Below are 19,588 nucleotides of genomic sequence, written 5' to 3'. Positions count from 1 at the left end.
AACAAAATCAATCCAACTTACTACCAATCCAATCAAAACAAGGATATTAGGAAGTAAAACCCAACCTGAGAACACCTTCCCCCCAGCCCTCCCGCCTCCACTCCGCTCCCGGTTCTCTCCACCTCCTCCCGCCAGCGGCGCAGGGGAACAGGGATGGGGGTTGGGGTGGGTCCGTCATACCTGGTCTCTGCCACTCCTTCCTCCTCAGGGGGAGGAGGACTCCTCCTCACTCAGCCCCTGCTCCGCCGTGGGGTCCCTCCCACAGGCTGCAGGTCCTCACCAATTTCCCTGGCGTGGGTCCCTCCCACGGGCTGCAGGTCCTCACCAATTTCCCTGGCGTGGGTCCTTCCCACGGGCTGCAGTTCCTCACAAACTTCCCTGGCGTGGGTCCTTCCCACAGGCCGCAGTTCCTCACAAACTTCCCTGGCGTGGGTCCCTCCCACGGGCTGCAGTTCCTCACCAACTTCCCTGGCGTGGGTCCCTCCCACGGGCTGCAGTTCCTCACCAACTTCCCTGGCGTGGGTCCCTCCCACGGGCTGCAGTTCCTCACCAACTTCCCTGGCGTGGGTCCCTCCCACGGGCTGCAGTTCCTCACCAACTTCCCTGGCGTGGGTCCCTCCCACGGGCTGCAGTTCCTCACCAACTTCCCTGCCATGGGTCCCTCCCACGGGCTGCAGTTCCTCACCAACTTCCCTGCCGTGGGTCCCTCCCACGGGCTGCAGGTCCTCACCAACTTCCCTGGCGTGGGTCCCTCCCACGGGCTGCAGGTCCTCACCAACTTCCCTGCCATGGGTCCCTCCCACGGGCTGCAGTTCCTCACCAACTTCCCTGCCATGGGTCCCTCCCACGGGCTGCAGGTCCTCACCAATTTCCCTGGCGTGGGTCCTTCCCACGGGCTGCAGTTCCTCACCAACTTCCCTGGCGTGGGTCCTTCCCACGGGCTGCAGTTCCTCACAAACTTCCCTGGCGTGGGTCCTTCCCACAGGCTGCAGTTCCTCACAAACTTCCCTGGCGTGGGTCCTTCCCGTGGGTTGCAGTTCCTCGCAAACTTCCCTGGAATGGGTCCTTCCTACGGGCTGCAGTTCCTCACAAACTTCCCTGGAAAGGGTCCTTCCCACGGGCTGCAGTTCCTCACAAACTTCCCTGGCGTGGGTCCTTCCCACGGGCTGCAGTTCCTCACAATCTTCCCTGGAATGGGTCTTTCCCACAGGCTGCAGTTCCTCACAAACTTCCCTGGAATGGGTCCTTCCCACGGGCCAATCTTCAGTCACAGACTGCCCCAGCACGGGCTTTCCCACACAGTCACAGCCATCTTGGGGTCCTCTGCTCCCCTCCATGGGCTGGGGGGGACAGCCTGCCATCTCACCACAGGCTGCAGGGACATCCCCTCCTCCTGCACTGACATCCATATCTGCAGAGGTTTTTCTCTCACATTCCACTCCCCTCTCCACTGCAGGTTCCCCCTCTTAAATCTGTTCTCCCACAGGTGTTACCACTGTCACTGATGGGCTCGGCCTGGGCCAGCTGCGGGTCTGACTTGGAGCCAGGGAAGCTTCTAGCAGCTTCTCACAGGAGCCACCCCTGCAGCCCCTCCCCTGCTACCAAAACCTGCCACACAAACCCAAAACAATAGGGCAGGAAGACGTGGTCATGGAGGCAAAGGGGATGACATGCTTAGTGTTTATATCACTACAATCTCTTCCTCTCCCAAGCCAGAAGGTCTCATCCACTCCACCTGTTGGGAACAATCCTTGGTCTGTGCTGTTTCCTGAGATGTGCCTCAACACTGCTTGGGAGAGTGTGAGTTTGTAGGGCCAAAGATGAGCCAGGGAGTCTGATACCCATTAACAGCACAGATGTCCATGTGCAGATGTTCCTGAGCTGTTAAACTTAATATTGAAGCCAGAATCAAGGCCAGAGTTGGCCACTGATGTCTGCATTGCTATCCAGTAAAAACTGTGGGTGCAAAAGACCTACAAGGGTACAACTGAAGAGAAGGTCACATGTGAGACCTATCTCACCATATTGCAGAGGTATAATGCAGATGTCTACCTTTGTGTTGGTCCTTCAGTGTTCCCTTCATAGTCAAAGAGGAACAGACGTTCTGTGGCCAGGTGGTCAGATGAATAATGGTCTTGATGTAGCCATTTCTCTTTACAGATCATACAGGGCTCTAGAGAACTAGCTCAGATATGTATGTGTGCACCTGAAGGTAGGTGATATGACTCCAACCCCAAGAGATCAAAAATTAAAAAATGAGAAAGGGATATTTCTGATAGCTTGTTTCCAAAATATGGAAAAATCATGATTATAGAAAAATGTCTCTTCCGAGATTTTAACCCATAGTAAGTGTTACTCTATATTTCACCAAAGCAAGACATACACACAATGGTAAGCAAGCTTATTCTAAAATAACCCAGTGTCCCAAAGATATTGAACCTTCTCCCTACCAAAAAGAGAGCCCTGGCAGGCCATGAACAGTTTGACAGTAAATTTTTCACAAGGTAATAACCATTTCCTAAGTCCTCAGGATAAAAACAAAAAAAAAGAGTATCTGCATGATTGATATGGAGCACAAGTTTATGTGGGTCACACTTCTGTCCATAGAGTGTCTGCAGATAGTTGTAAAGCAAGGTCAGGTTAGGCTCTAGTGGTAACTGGGACTACTGGTAAAAATTATATGGTACTACATGCTCAGCTGCAGATCTGAGTGTATGTTGCTAATAAAATAGGGTAAAAGCAGGCCTACAAGAAATCAGGCCAGATATCTGCAATAATAATTTTGGTTCCCTCACTCCTTTAGTGTCCAATGTTTGATTTTACAGGAGTGGGAATTTTAAAGAGTTTTTGCTCATTAGCAAAAACCTGAGAGATGAAACATGGAAAAATCATTGCTTGTTTCTGAAAATCTTACTTCAAAGATGTAAGTGAAATGCCTCTCTTGTGTATAACAGGGCTTCTGTGTTTCCAAAATGTCAGACCTATCTTTCTATTTGCAATAATTTGGCTGTATTAAATATGTGGTGATATGTCTGTGCATTTTTTTGTCTCGTTTTTGTTACAGAAAAATGGAAAACCATAATCAACAGCAAGAGATGGAAAATATTAATGTCAGCAAGAGTACAGGAGCTCAGGAGAAGGGGAATTTTCTGCCTTCTAAATATGTAGCTAACATATTAATCACAAGGCTACGTAGCCTTTGGCCAGGATCCAAGGATGGAAGATGCATTTCTTTAGCCAATAGGGGATCCTCCGCCTCCCCTGGCTATGAATGCTACAAAAAGATGCTGAGAATGGTTCTAAGAGTATTAAAAGCAACATGGCTATAATAGATTTAACATATAAACATGAATACCCATAGTGCACACCCAGTCTTAACAGTAAATATTATGGTTTACTTTCAAAAAGTGATTGAAGTATTTAATTATGTGCAGAGGACACTTACAAAACAAAAATTATTAACTGTTGGGAACGCGGTGATCTATTTTGCACACAGACAATAAAAGATATGGAAAATTTCTACTTACACTATAGCTTTCAGTGGAATTTGAATTCTCTTTGACTGTAAACAGTTTAAACACTAATGCTGAAAGGTCAGGCTCTGGTCTTCCTTTAAAGAAATCTATCAGAATAAATGGAACTGCTTTGGATTTGCCCCAGATTCAGTTAAAGCAGAATCTGGTCCATGAAGTTCATTATGGCCAGTTATACAAGCTAAAATGAAGCTCCAGGAAGATCTCTGCATTTTCTTCTATTTTATTGTAAAATCATATGAGATTGAAAAAAGATACAGCTAGGTTTTCATTAAGGACTACAGATTTTAAGAGAAAGGCTGTTCATTTGTATGTTTTAGAATCCCATGTTCAAATCCGATCAATTTTGATTTAACTGTAATTGCTTTTTAGGTTTCATTAAGCAACAAAGCAAAACCAACACTTGTCTAAAAGCTCTCCAGACTTATCCTTCTACTCAGGTCAATATCCATTTTTGCCCAGAGACAACAAGGACAGTGGGAGAAAGCCAAACCTGTGTCTCTGCAGCCCTAGAATTTCTCAGCCTTTAGCTTCTGATTAAAATCACCTGGGTCCCCTTTTAGGCCTTATTAGAAGAAGCTGAAGGATGCAAAGCTACTTATTGCCAGCCAGTGACTTCTTTAAGCTCTTCTTTCTCCTTCTGCCCAGGGAGAGGCTCAGACAAGCCCTGGCTTCCTTAGGAGCAGAATTTCTCCTGTTCAGAAAACCAGACACTTATAGGATACACTCTTGAATTGTGCAAGGTGATGGAGGGAAGAGGGGAAGACTTTCCTTCTCAGATATGGACACTAGTCTCTCCTGTTCTGCTTATTTGTGATGACTGACACCCAGACCTGGAGAGAGGGATCCTACTGAGCCCTTGGCCAGTTGCTTCAGCTGAGGATAACTGTTCTGCATATCTTGTTAACTGTGGCATCTATCCTAGGAACTGTCTACTGGAGCGTTACAGAAAATTTAGAGTCAAACATTTTAAATATATTGATCAGATTTGGCTCTAAAACTCTTTTGAAATGGATCTGGATGGCAATGTGATCTGACACCATCTGGGTTTTTCTCCTGTTTGGACATAAAGTGAGTGGATGCTTTGGCATTGACAAAATAAGAATGTTATCAGAGCAGTCCACGTTGATGCTTCCCCAGTGAAGCTGATGCCAAATCTCTCTGGGTGAAATCCTGGCCCTCTTGACATCAACAGGAACTTTGCCATCAACTTCAAGATGGCACACATTTTTCTTCTATCTTGAGTTAGCATAAGCTCAAGCCTCATAACTGGAATAATCTCAGAGGACAGAAGCAACGAGGAATGGATCATGATACAGCTTTTTACATGGTCTCCTGGCACAGATAAGACAGCAAGGAGCACTATTGTCTAAAAACATACAAGTGTAAAACACTTATTTGAAATAAGCTTATTGTACAGTCTTTCTGCCAAGCAGTTCATTGTGTCCACTAGCTTGAAAACAATTGAAAACAACCATAACTGGCTGAAATGTAAATGTTTGAGTTAAAGTCCTTTATAACATCAGGACTGGTAAGCCAACAACAAAAAAAAAAAAAAAAAAAAAAAAAAAAAAAGAAGAAAAGAACAAAATGCCCTTACTTGGCACGACTGCTGACAGAGTAATCTCCAAAAAAGACGAAACCAACAAATACTACAGTGTGTTCTACTTCTCCAGTTACGTTTTCTATCTACTTTGGCTATAGTCATTTAGCACCAAGAAACTTGCGACAGAGCAACAGTGATGACTAATGGATACTATGGCAAGTGGTATACATTTGAACTTTCCAGACATCAGGCTATAATTGCTCACATAGAGCTGTAGAAAATATGATAAAAAAGAAAATCTGGAAGGTCCAAAGGTCTTATATTAGAAGAAAAACAACAAAAAACACCAGAAAAATGAAGATTCGTGTGGCTTTCATTCTGGTAATAAAGCTGCAGATGTGGACTCTGAATACAACAACTAATTAGCTACATCATGGCACTGCAAATCATGCACTGCAAAGTAATGAATGAGAAATCTCTTGCTGTATCATGGGAGTTGTTAAAAGTATATATAGCTTGAAAAGGGAATACCAGATTTGTGTTCCCTAGTGACTCCTATTGTCATTAAGAATGCACCATTATGCAGGAACAAAAGCAGGGAAAAAAGACTTTAAAATCTTCAGAGGAGTATGTTCTTGTAACACCAAACCTTAGGCACATTATTTAATTGAAATCTTTACATACAACACTTCATTTTACACAGCACTTTTCATCCTGGAGGATGCAAAGTGCTTTCCACATGAGGGTTGTAGCTGCAACACAAGCCCAATAAAAATCCTTGAAAATGTACGAATCTAATCCCAATAAAGCCAGCAAACAGAAGCATAAATTAGAGTGTGAGATCCAAGGTGGTGTTCAAAGGACAAACGCCTTGTAACAGCAAAGAGTAAACAACAATAGGAGACAAATTAAGTATAAGTGAAGCAAGAAGCCCATGTAGAATCCGTAAGCCTAGTGTCTATGAAGGAGAAACTAATTAAAAGGAGGAGATTGATGAGAATCAGGATGGTTGTCTGCCTCAATTTTAACGACCAGAACAATGAGTCGTTCCCTGCCTCTCCTCCCTGATAGCCACGATGAGGTACTCCCGAAGAAGGAGATGACAGAAGAACAAGTGCTGGAATAAACTTAATACTTAACGTGCCCTACACCAGTAGGTCCTGGTGATTTACCCCTTAGACCCCTTCTACAGATGCTCACGCATGAAGTAGCTGTGCTGCTGACTGTGTCACAAAAGGAGCAGCCACTTTTCCAGAGGACTGGAAAGTAGTAGACATTGCATCCATTTAAAAATTGATTCTAGAAATCATCCAAGGAACTACAGTTAATGATTTAGATGTGGGAATTTGGTTGAGCTGATCATGAAGGATAGAAGGCCATAGGCCATGGACTTGGCCCACAGTCCCTCACTGGCAAGGCAAAAGGCAGCAGCAGATCATGGTTTGCAGCTCTTGTTGACCCCCAAATGGTGTCCCAGCACTGGATAAAAGAGGTATAATATAATGAATAACACAGTGCCAGAGCTTCTATTGCTACTGCCTCACGACATAAGGACAAGGAGGTCAAGGAAAATAGCAGGTAAGAAATTCAAATATGCTTCTTTGCACATCTTAGAAAAGACTGCCCAGGGAATTTCCTAAGGCCAGGACTCCTGAGAGGATCCAGCATACTCAGAGAGCAGGAACAGCCGGAGCCGTCCAAATTAACAGCACTGCAGTATTTGTAAGGTGTATTGAGTGTCATCCTTCAGAACTAAAGCTGATGGCTGTTCTTGAGAGACAAGTACAAATGAGACTTATGGAGGCAGACAGTGCCCATTTGGCTGTTTCAAGGATTTAATGCCATCTGCTGAAGGCATCGAATTGTTGCTGTGTCAAATCTAGGGCTAGAGACTGACCAAGGGAGGGCAATGGTCAGATCCACTGCACTGCTGTTTCTGTGTGCCATAAACACACAGCACAGCCACAGGATGCCACCTGGCAGCATCTGCACTCCACATCACTCAGGTGATGGGGAGTTCAGGAAAAGATGATGGGTCGCCATTTTTCTTGGACAAGCATGTGGCATGGTCTGAAAGACCCACACACAGGGAAGTAGAGTTCAGCTTATCAAACCCAAACAGATGGAGGGCTGCTACAATTTTAGCTGTGTTTTCAAGAAATCCAAGCACATAAAAAGCCAGTTCTAGGCCCATAAGTGAAACTGGCTAGAAGTATACATAGGCCCCAAGTCCAAGTGGCCTGGTATGCCCATGTCCATACAGGTACACACTCTTTGCTTCACTAAGCCTCTCTTATCACCATTTCAGTCCTCCCAGCGACAACATTGCCTCTCCCATGTCAGTCGCAGAACCATGCCTGGGCAAGGTGTGGGAGATTGCAGGCTGGCACAAACCAAAACCATGCCAAGCAGCCTGCTGACAAAGGGTATGGGCAACCATATGTCAGCGCCTGGGGACATGGCCTGGCCTAGGTTTTTTCATGTGTGCAGATGGAGGGGCTGTGACCAGGTACAGAGTTAATCTGATAAACACCATCAATCTTTTTTAGAAACATGCATTCCCAAGGAGCATAGATCAGGGGTCATTTAATCTCAGCCTAAGGTAAGGACCTAAATTAGGATCAAGCCCTTGAAAAGCCTATTTCTCTTCACTCGCATCAAAGAAAATAAGCTAAGGAGTAAACATCTATAACTCAGACACTTACTATTAAGTGACATGAATCTTACTATGAGGCATCTGCATCTGACTGTATGAATCAAAAGCTTGTAATTTCCAGAATTGGCTCCAATGCTGATCACTATGCATTGCTTCCTCAGTTTACCTACCTGCAGTTGTAGTTAGGAATGATTACATCCTTCTGCAGCATTGAACCAGAATAAAGATTAGTTAGTGCATGTGGCTAACAATAGTTTTGCAGAGAAAAGGAGTTACTAATCAAGTCTGATACTTAAATCAGGTCTCTCTATTGTGTTTTAACTATAGGAAAGCACATCAAGTAACAAAAGGTAGGGAAGCTGCAGACATGCCATCAGCAACTACCAGTACACATTTGCTCTACATGCTGTGGCAACCACGTTATTGTGGCTGTCTCCACCCCTAACATGTACCCTTGTTCTAGAGGTTTACATTGTCACCAGTATTGGATTGCCAAGCTTCAGGCTCCTGCCTCTAAGTGAAGACATCCACTCTTTTTAACCTGACCTCCCCCATCCAAGTACTTGTTGGTTCTTCCTAATGAACCCATACATCTTTGCTTGGTGACAATTCAAACATGTAACATGTCAGTTCTTTGAATGGGAGGAAAGGAAAGGTCTTTAAAACATTTAGGAGTGATTTCAAAGCACTAGGATATCTTTGCTGAGCTAATAAATACCCAGCTAATTTTACAAAAGAACCAGAGGAAAAGGAAATGTACATATGCAGTCAGTGATGTCTCCAATTTTTTTACATCTTTGGGTAAAAATGGTATTTTATATTCTTATTATAGTTCCAATTAAGAATTATTCTAAAACATTTTTGGGAAGTGGAAAAATTGAGCAATCTTTGAGAGAAATTTATGGAGTATTTCTGTTTGGGAGGAGGCAGGAAACCATCCTTGTGTGCCTCCTGCCACACGGGGCCCATAAGCATGAAAAAGGTGATAACAGTTGGGAGGAGTGGCAGAGGCATTGCATTTTTCAAGTCCTCTGAAAGACCTAGTTGCTTGGATTTGGGAGGGCATTGGCTCGTGACTATTCGCAGAATGCTGCCACTTGTCCTGTGAGGATTTGCCTGCCTTTTCAGAAAAGAGCCTCAGTCAGAAAGCAGAGGAGAAATGGGCCTGTTGTAAACTGAATAAAATTTTTGGAAAGGCTTCACTGGGGAAAGGCAGAAGACAGACAGCTGCTGTTTTAAAGGCCATACAGGAAAAACACTTTGCACTTTAAATCATTTATAAAAGTCTTTTTAGCAGCACTGGCTAAAGAAGTTGAAAAAACAAGATTTTATGCTTTGTTTTGAGCATGGATCAGTTAGGCATAACTTTCCAGGAGCTTCAGCTTGTCCAGAAAAAAGAGAGTCCTAACTATAGTCACCACAATATGGATATGTACTTCCATAGGTTGCTTACATTTCCAGTGAAACTTCTGTGCCAAGAATTTCCTCCTAAGAGACCTCTAATACACTGCATTATTAAAAAGAGATGTTTTTCCCTGCAGGATGATGTGTTAATGTACAGAATCTTCAACAGAACGAAAAACACAAGTCTAACTACCTCTTTTCATATAAGAGCAATCTGATGGTTCAGAAGCAAATGTAATTTTTCTGTGTCTTAAAATACTGTAGGACCCTGTAAACCTTACTGATATTTCTGAAGCCATAAAGAATAAAGACAATATAATATTAAATAATTTGCAGGCTGAAAATACCTTTTTATTATGAAGTACTTGCAGAGAGGAGGAACCTTAATGGATATATTCTTTTATCAATTCATTATTATTATTATTATTGCTGTTGTTGTTTTTATTGCTGCTACTGCTGTATTGTTATTCCTGTGTCTATTTTAAACCACAGTCAGGACTGAGATTTCACTGTAATTTGTATAAGTGATCCATAAAATCTACATATTAGATTACTGTTACTGTAATACATTAGAGTTTGCATGAAGGGGGCGGCTTTTCTCAGTGAATGTTTTCTCAAAGGATTATGGAAGAGGTCCCAGGAATAAAGTGTGAGCAAGCCTCCTGCTCCCATGGCACACCTCTGTGGCTGCACAGGGGCCACGTGGGACAGCTTGTCGGGCAACACTTTCTTCTGAAGTTTTTCAGTCATTAAAAAGGCTGTGTTTATTGTAGACTTGTACTAAGGTGGAAAAATAGAAATCTTCTCTGCCTGCCTGAACACACACCAAGATATTAGTACCTGGGATTTCACTGAGTGCAGGGTCTTCACAAGGGCTTATCTCTTTTTTGTACTGGCTGTGAAATCCCCTTTCATAAAGATAGGTCTTCCAACATGGGCTGCTGCCACACGCACCTGAGTCCTGCTGTCTCAGTCTAGGCTGGCACCCAGTCAGCGTCTGCTGTGGCTCCTGTTTGGAGGGGGTGTGTAAGTAGTTAAAAATGCACTGGAGCAGGGGAAAGGGAGTGTGCCTGTCCTTGCTGGGCCCAGTATGGGGTCAAGACACAGCTTAGCTATGTGGAAGGGAATGAGCTCCCAGACACTGCAGAAAACCCTGAAAGACCCTTGCTGACTTGCCAAGGCTGGAGACCAGCCCGCCCTGGAGGTGAATCCCACCCGCATCTGCAGGTGCCCTGCAGGATGTGTCCTGTCATGGCCACGCAAACCTGGGTTCACCTTACTTCAAAGCACAGTGGAGAGCACGTGGTCCTCTCCAAGCACAAACCCAGGCATGATCATAAAAGGAGCTGTAGCTGCTTTCTGGGTGACCAGGGGCAGAAAGGAAAACAAAAAATGGAGAAATAACAAGAATTGTCCATCGGAGTTTTTTAACGACATGCTCCTCACACAGCTTCAGCAAATGCACGTTGGAGCTGGGGACACAGACGTGTTTCCTGACAAATGCAGAGAAAATATTTAGGGCACAGCCAGTGTCTAGCTGGTATATTGGAAATGTTTGACAAACATTTGTCACGTCCTTCTGGTTTCTTTGCGAGGCCTTGGCAATGCTGCCATTGTCTGAAATATTGCCTGTGTCCTAAAAAAGCCCTAAAGAATGACAGTCCCTATTCCAGCCATTGTTGAAGAGGTTTCATTTTTCAGTCCCGTGGACTCTATCCCCAGAGCAGACACCAAAAGCTCTCTGTAGCTACATCCCCATGCTCTTTTCAGGTCCTCAGGTCACCTCTCTGTTCCCTTCTCCTCACCAGGCCTCTTCCAGTATCTTTCCCTCCTGGTTGTCCAGACGGTTTCTGACAGGGAAGAAATACCGGGAGATCCAGTCTGACAATGAAACTCTGCTGACCTGGGAGCACTCACCTCAACCAGGGACACAGAAAATATTTGGGAAAATACCCACAAATCCGTTGTTGGCAATCTGGGTCACACTACAGGCATAGCATTCACTCTTCATAAAGATGGTATGTTGGCTCTGATCCTTACCAGACCCAGAGGCAAAGAAACATGATCAACAATGATGAAACAGAGTTAATTAAACGTTTCAGCTGAGCATTGATCAGAGACTTGTCTTCACTTGGGAGCCAGTCACCAGGAGCCAGAACTCCAGGGACCTCTCTCTTACTCTCCCTTTTTCTCCCACGTGAAGATAAACAAGTCCATAACATTCAGCAATAAAGTTTTGCTCTGTTTGAAACCTGGCTAGACCAGACATGGGAAATAGTTGCCAGTGACACCTGAATTGCAGTGCATTCTGAGCAAAAACATGATCCAAGAGAGAGCTGACAGTGGACGGAGGGAACGGTGAATCCTAATCCTTGTATTTGCTGGCAGCTGAAAAGGCAGCAGACATCTTCACAGAACAGCTTTCCCCCTCCTGGGTTGACACAGTGCTGTTGGATCCAAAGGGCACAAACCCCGATTGCGCTGCCTGACATGCTTCAGCAGGGAGAAATGCTGCAGTCTGCGTTTGGCAGGGTGATTTGCTGTCAGAGAATTTCATAGCCTCAGGGTGCAATTACCAGAAGCTCTGGCGCCTGCCGTGTTCAATCTGTGCTTAGGTACAGTTGATAGGCAGGTACCTGAGGGGTACCCAGAGAGAGGCAGGAGGGCCAGAGTATGTGGCGACCATCCTGCCTCACGCAGGGGGAGCGAAGTCAGCACCAGGATGTGGATATGGTGCAGGGGCTATGGAGCAGGCAGGGGAAGCCATGGTTCAGGTTTGGCCCAGGTGGCTGCTAAGCCTCACCAGCTGCAGGCAGGGCTGGGAGAGAGGGGCTGAACAATGAACATATGCAAAAAGGCCAGCCTGAAGGTAAAAGAGGAATGGGAGAGCAGAATGGGGGCTGATGACCTTCCAAGTGAAGGGGTTTTAATCTGGGGCTTTTGCTTTATTCGAAGGGCTTTGATCCTCTGGTGGGAAACAGATAAGGGGACTGCAAGGTTTCCCACAGGTGCTATGCACATGGAGCAAGTTGTCAGTCCATCCAGCCCAGCTGCTGGGCTCAGCAGGCTTGGTCCCTGCTGCCCACCAATGGAGCGAAGAGGCTTTGAAGTGAGAGCTGGAGCTGTGCTTGCCCTAAACTGGGATGTCACTGGGTTGTAACCACAACATGAGGCTTGTCAATGTGTCTCTATTATAAGCTGGTCAGATACAGCTGATCCACTAAGGTTCTACCAGCTACCTTAGCCTTTTACAGGTGTAAGGACTCCCAGGAAGACATGGAGACAATGCAGTTTGCTGTAAAACTACAATGAGACTTGGCTGTCTTTTACACCCTGCAAGGGGACCTCAGGATAAAGCTAATTCCACTCTGTCCTGTGTTCAAGTTCTCAGTTCCACTGCACACAGTCCTATGCTCATTTAAAAGCACTCAGCAAATAATGTGTCAGAATGTGTCAGATATTTTTTAATCTGAGAGTCTGGAAAATGTATGCAAAATCAAAATGAAAAAAATCATGTAGTTCAATTCACTTGCTTATGAAACCTCAGTAGAATGTTTTTCTCTGCAGTCTATGCAGAGAAAAAACATAGGAACAGCTGATGATCTTTTTTTTTAGACTTCCTTTACTGAAAAAAATCCTGCACTGGTGAGTAATGTTACTAAATAAAGCAGATCTCTACAGTGGCCACATTAACAGATTGCTAAGCATTATGAGGCAAAAGTGTCTGTGCAGAGCTGCAAAGAGCAGAAGATAATGAAAACTTTGGAATCAGATAGAGGTGACCAGCGGGACCATGAGTCAGTAGTCACAGTACGTGGAGTCAGAGCCAGCACAATCTGGAGGAACCAAAACAAACACTGCAGTGTTTTTGGAAGGGGGAGGCTGGCAAGCATAGCTTTACCTGGGCAAGACGAAATGCAGCAGATGGGAAGATCCTGAGGGAAAGAGAAACTCAAAGATGGGAAATTAATCCTCATGGTCTTTGGCAGTCAACCAGTTGAGAAAACTCAATTGAAACTGTACGACAACAGCAGCAGCTTCCCCCTACACATGCACGCTCTGAAGTCATGCCCCAAGCCAATGCAGCAGTGTGCAGAGATGCAAGGGACCAGACTCAGTGGACCAGTAGCTGCGTGTTGCCCATAGAACTTGCTGGGAGCTGTGGTGGGCAGCCAGCCCTCTCCTTGGCACTGGAAAGCTTCTTCCTATGAGGAGCTCTGCTCACTGTGATACAATGAGGAAGTCAGAGTCCAAAAATGATAGAGTCGTGGGAGATACTTTTGTTTTTTCCAAGACTTAGACCATCCACCCAAGTTGCCAGCAGTTAGGCAGAATGATTCTTGCACAGCTGACTCTGGTTGCTTGCAGGGCAGTTTTCAGAGGGTTCAGAGGGGGCCAGTTTTGTTTTACGGCTTCTGGAAGGGATAGAAGTGGGTGAATGGCTATTTCTACTATTGGCCATTATCTCAGCTGGCATCTTCAGTAAAGACAGGTGGAGATCGACCCTGAAAGCTAACCTCTGTTGAGAATGGGGAGGGGAGCTACGGGAGTTCAGGGATCAGCAAAACATAAATAAGGAGGGAAGGTACCTGAATCAGATATCCAAAACCAGAGAGCTGTGAAGGGAAAATGTGCAGAGCAGTGTCCATTGCACCCTGGTGGGCATCCAAAGCCTCCAAGGAAATAGTCAGCTTTGCCCAGCATAGCTTTCCCCAGAGAAATGGCAATCAATGGTAATGAAAGCAAACAGTCACCAAGATGGACTCCCTGCTCCCCTGCATCCACCTTGCATCAGTTTCCTCCCCTTGCTGTGAATTGAGGGCATGGAACTCAGTCAAAATTACTATGGAGAGCAAATCAAGAAGAGGGTAGAACAAACTGACTGAGGGAAGGAAAGTTATTAACATGCAAATCAGTGTAGATAAGTCGGGGGGCAACGGGAATCTGAGTTTAATTCATTTAACAAAGTGGAGATATGAGGACCAGATCTGACAAGAATTTTAACAGAGAGATAATGCCGATGTGAGTATTATGTGTGTTTGTGTGCTTCAAAATGGCAACAGGGGACAGTGAAAGAATATATATCCCTGTGGGCTATAACATTTGCTAAAATGACTTTTCTCAACACCTTTGAGTGCCCACTCCCGCACATGCATGTACTCTCCCAGCCCATCCAGCACCCCAGTTCACATAATCAGAAAGTTACCCAGCAGATTTTTTAGGAGGAAGGTTTATTGTAACTACTTCCAGTTAAGAGCACTTAAGCTGCATTTATTTGCCAAGTAGTGTTGACTTCCTGATTTTTATGTGAAAGGGTTTTTATTTCAAAGGCAAGCCATAAAAGTAGATTCCCCAGTCTCTCTTCTCAGCAGCCCAAGCAATACAGTACTCCAAATCTATCATAGACTGAGGTGGGGATATTTTTTCTGAAAACCTGTTGTTAAAATATTGGCAGCACAAGGCTGCTTTAACATCACTGATTCCAAACAAAAGGAGACACAGACATGAGAAGATTAAAAGACTAAAAACAGAAGCATAGTTTGATTTCCCAGAGAATATAAGATATGCAAGAGTTGCGTTTGCGGAGGATTGGCAGGATGAGGATTTGCTGAACTGGGAGCAGCCGTCATAGCAACCACATCCAGGCAGAGAACTGCTATCAAGTCAGATGTCACCTGGAAGGAAATTTCCCTGCTCAGAGGAACATTGTTATTGAAGGAAAACTTTGAAAGCTGTTGGCTAAAGCACCTTCATAAAACCTGGAAGATGCAGGTGAAGAAGTCCCTACCAGAAGGCAGTGATGCTTCATGGGAAGGGCAATGGTTTGAGACAGAGACCTGGCTCATAGGCCTGGTTCTGCCTTTGGCTTGCACAGGCAGCTCTCAGCAACACTACATGAATGTCTGCTTCATTTTCCCTGTCTCTCAAATGGGGAGAGCCATTCACCACCTTTGCAAAGTCCATTGAGACGTGCCAACAGAAAAATGCTGTATATGCTGATGCAAGCACCAGAAGGATGCTCAAGCTTCAATTAATGACTTCTGGTTTTCTAGAAGATGCATACACAGACATATATTCAGCAGGCTCCTTTGCCTTCCTCGTGAGGTGGCTTTTGCACAGTTCCACAGTGCAGCAATGCTAAGAGCTGCTCAGCAGTGACTGCAAAGGTTGCCTTGCTGCACACCCTCTGTTCTATGTTTAATGGCATAGGGCATTTCTAGAGCTTCAGCAGAGCTGCTTTCAGCATGGACTGCCTGGGCTAAGTGAGACAGAAGGAAAGCCATGAGCTGGACACCACTCCCCAGCACCCGTCTGCACCAAACCCACCAGAGTCCTATCCGCTGGAAGGGAGCAGGGCAGGAGCTGGGTGGCTCTGGTGACACATGCAGTAGTGAAGCTTTCCTCATGGCAAGAGAGGCTGGCATTGTGCTCACCAGGTGGGGGACAGCATCCACTGGGCAATTCTGGCTACCCTGGGAACAAAACCAGCCCCAAATCAGCCTGCCTCTCTAGCTCCAGCCATGCAAGATCTCACATTTGTGCATGCTGCCCTGGCTATGCTTGTAGTGGTGTGTAGATCCTGATTCTGCTGTGGGTTGTATCAGCCTGTGCTCACTTTCAATTTGCATGCTCTGGTCCTCTTGCAATGCCAAATGAGAAGTACATATCCGAATGGTGCTTTGTCCAGGCTAGTTTATCTCACTTCTCAGAGTGCACATGCCCAAGGCCATGAGTCACTGTTCAGAGATGTCTCAGTATTGTTCATTTAGTGCCTTTAATTTAGCATACCTGAGTGTATAAGATATATTCTTATGAGAAATCTGGTTGCTTCCCTTTAAGTTCAGCCCTTTCACATTGAGAATGAAAATGTTGTCATTGTGCTGAACTGTAGGATGCTAAGAATAAATGGGTACTTTGTCACCAGCAGTAATACCGCGGAAGGCAGTCCAATTTTCTTCTTGCCTCCCTCAGGTTGCTCCTCCATTGCTAAAGCTCCTCAGCGTGTCCCTTCATCATGTTCAGCTATTTTTAGATGCCCCTTCTCCACAGGCAGTTATCCACAAATCAAAGCAAGCTATGGAGTCTCCCAGTGTTATGGAGATTTTAGGAGGTTTAGTCCTGAACTGAGATCAGACGACAGTTGAGAATTCCTTGGCTTTTTTCATTAGGCATGGCTCACAAGAGGGAGCTCATGCTGTGCCTGTAATCCAAAGCCTTCTTAAGAAACCTCAAATGCTGTCAGGTCCCAAAAAAGAAACATCCTCAGACCTAAGGAATAATAATGTTTAGGGGACCATCATCCTAAAGCCAGCTCTCATATTCTGTGCAAAAAGTGTAGGCTTCTACTGGATTCTGGTTTTAATATTGGTAAAGTCAACAGCTACATCCTTGAAATGTGGTAGCATGTCTAACATTTGGAGCAATTTTCTGTTTCCCTTGTATTAATTTTCGATACACCAGTGTACTCAGAAGCCAAGAGATACAATGGAATGCTGACAATGTGGAAAGTCATTACGATATCCTTCAGCTACTTGAGGTGACATTATTTTCCTACAAAACAAATTGCTTATCACAGACTCCATTACTCAGGAGACAGTAAACAGTTTCCACAATGCATGCCTCTTAGGCACTAAAAGGATCTTCAGGACATTAGTCAGCCTCACTTGATTTTTTGGGGGAGCCTTTTTTATGCAAATAAGCCTAACTTCATGGAATACACTGAGCAACAGAGATGTGTTTCTTTTTCCTTTTTTAACCCATTAAGAAAACATACGTGGCTGTAGACACTGGTGTGGATTCAGACAACTGAACAGGTGCAAAGCTAGAGGTAAGTAGACTGGAAAAAAATAGTGCTAATATGGAAAATGTTACCTCCTTATTTGGAGGATGACCTCTTCTTGCTGTGTCCTGAAGATCAGCTGGTACTCAGGACAGTTAGGGTGGCAGTCAGGGTCCGAGCCTATTGCCTTAGCAGCTTAGCTGCTGGCACTGTCCAAGATGTGCAGAAAAGTTCTCAATCACCTCTTTTTATTTGCTTATCTCATATGTGCCAGGGTTCAATGGTCTACAGTCATCAGGTGCCAGGTACTTGGCCTCTCTTCAAGCCTGTGATGTAAAGAAGAAAAAGATCTCTAATTTACCATTGATCCTGAGATCTCTCCTCATCTACAGTGTTGCAGCTGGTTAAAGCATCAGCACAAGGGAGCAACACCTGTGCTACCTAAAACACTGGACAGCTTAAAACCATCTGCCCCAGAAGCTGGGTTGTTAATTGTTGTACATCTTGAGCAATGCATTTAAGGACTGTCAGCGCCTTCTCTCTGCATTGCTATGAAAGGAAATAAATGTTCAGATTGACTGAAATGGCTCCAAGCAGCTGAGAACATTTTATAATTGTGCTGAAGGCAGCTCTGAATGGTCCTGCTGTCTTAATGGCAATGAAAAAGGAACAGCATGCTTTGCTGCTAAGTACATTTACTTCTTGACTGTTGAAATCATCTGTATGAAAGAGGCTCAGGCAGCAATGTTTCCTAATTATGAAGGCCAGTGAAATACCATTCACTGAGTACTGCGTTCAGGAGTTTTACTGTGGCTCCCAAAGGAAACTGCATATGAACTAGACTGCTGAGTCTTTTGTGAAGAACATTTGCCTATTTCAAAAATACAGTCCTGAAATGTCTGCATATGGAGAGTATTTATACCAGTGAATACGATGGCTTCCACCAGGAAGATCAGTACCTTGTAGGAGTAGAATTAGGGGAGGAGGGAAGAGGGGAGAAGTGCGAGGCTTAATAAACATCTAATTAGACCTCAATCTTGCTAATATTGGACAAGCTGGAGACAAAACCAGCTCCATTGCCTGGAACAGAAGCTACTGAAAACTGAGCAGCAACCATCTTCTGCTTATGTACATAAGTCTTCTGATGCAGCACTGGGAATTTCAACAACAATTATTTTAATTCAAGTGTGTTATCAATAGTGCTTAAAAACAAGTTTTCAGCTTATCTTATTTGCAGACCCCTATAATTTTTCAGCAGTTTCTATCTAGTCATCTGTTAGGTCTCTCTGACTGCTTGTTTGATAGCTGCAAGTTAAGCATAGCTACACTACAGGCCACAGGTCACACAAAATCAGCTCCTGAAAAGGTAGGCCTCAGTGATCTGACACCATTAGCTAAAATCTCTTTCAGATTCCCCTTGTGAGACAGACTGGCCCAGAAAGCTGCCCTATAATTCACATTCCTTGATGTTGACAGCATGCGCAGGCGTTAACAACCTACAGACTGAGGAGCTGTGAAACTGCTCACCAGTACATGACAAAACCATAGTCACTTTTTGGAGAGAGGTGAATACCACTTCTACACATTGACAACAAATGCAGATTGCTTAATATTTCATTGAAGATCTAAACATTTAATGTGCTTCCTCTTTGAAATGTCACTGCACATCTGGGCATGGCTGGCTTTATTGTCTACATGCTGCTGCCTTGTAAAAAGTTAAAGTCTTCCCTCTTACCACAGATGGGTCTGCTGCATGCGGTGTGACTTCTCCTGGTATTGTTGTCCCCAGGACCTGAAAAAAAAAAAAAAAAAAAGAAAAGGTATTAGCAATGACTACTACTACGTTAATGTTGTTGAATGGTCTGCAAGACAGCGGGATGTAGCAACAACTTTGGAAATGAAACACTTAATTTGCTGCAGTGTGCTGTGGCATCTTTTGGTAATGGATTATCCCAAAACGAGATACTCTGATCAGTTAGTGAGAAACAACTTGAAACCTTCCAGAAGTGACAGCCATGCTCTCCAGCAGCAAGTTGTAGCAAAGGGCTGGGAAGTGTGATGTGGAAAACAGCAGCAGATATCCTGCTCACAACAGGCTTTTGAAAAGAGGCAGGATCAGGCACTTCCTCAGGTGGCTGTAAGGCACACAGGCTTGCTGAACTCAACACACAGGAGCAGAGTGAAACAGTTTTTGTGAAAAGGAGTTCTGATTTTAGCCAGAGAGAGAGGTAGGTGTAGTAATGCACTCAATCTTTTTAATTCCTGTGTGCACCATAATTACCTATTAATCCCAGAAGCGTAGAAAACCAATGATATGTTGACAGCTACTTGAAAACAAATATCTCACACTGCAATTCTTAATATGGCCACTGAGCCCAAGGCAAGAAGTATTTCATCATTTCAAATGTGTTATCCTAATTATAGCTTGTGTTTTAACTGAGATTTCCTTTCTCTATTTCTCTACCAAAAGATACTACCATTCAGTAAAAGAAAGTCCTTTACTAACCCTTACTCTTGCTGCAAAGTGGATTTACTTTACTTTAGGATAGGACCCAGGGGCCCTACTGATAGACTGGGAAATATTTGTCCTAGGTGCTGTACAAACAGAAAGCTTACTGATACTTTTGGAGGTATAGCATGGAGGAGAATAACCCAAATTCTTCATATCG

General features: G+C 44.5%; 1 long non-coding RNA gene across 1 annotated transcript; it reads right to left on the bottom strand.

The window, feature by feature from the left end:
* Window positions 1-14,439: 14,439 nt before the first annotated feature.
* On the bottom strand, window positions 14,440-19,017 carry LOC115350694. Its single transcript, XR_003926566.1, has 2 exons — window positions 18,655-19,017; window positions 14,440-17,245 (listed from the first exon to the last, which is right to left on the bottom strand). It is a non-coding gene; the product is annotated as an uncharacterized LOC115350694 (long non-coding RNA).
* Window positions 19,018-19,588: the final 571 nt, after the last annotated feature.

The sequence above is a fragment of the Aquila chrysaetos genome, chromosome 14, assembly GCF_900496995.4.
Source record: "Aquila chrysaetos chrysaetos chromosome 14, bAquChr1.4, whole genome shotgun sequence".
Classification (NCBI taxonomy): domain Eukaryota; kingdom Metazoa; phylum Chordata; class Aves; order Accipitriformes; family Accipitridae; genus Aquila; species Aquila chrysaetos.
This window is presented reverse-complemented; position numbering and strand designations above follow the sequence as displayed.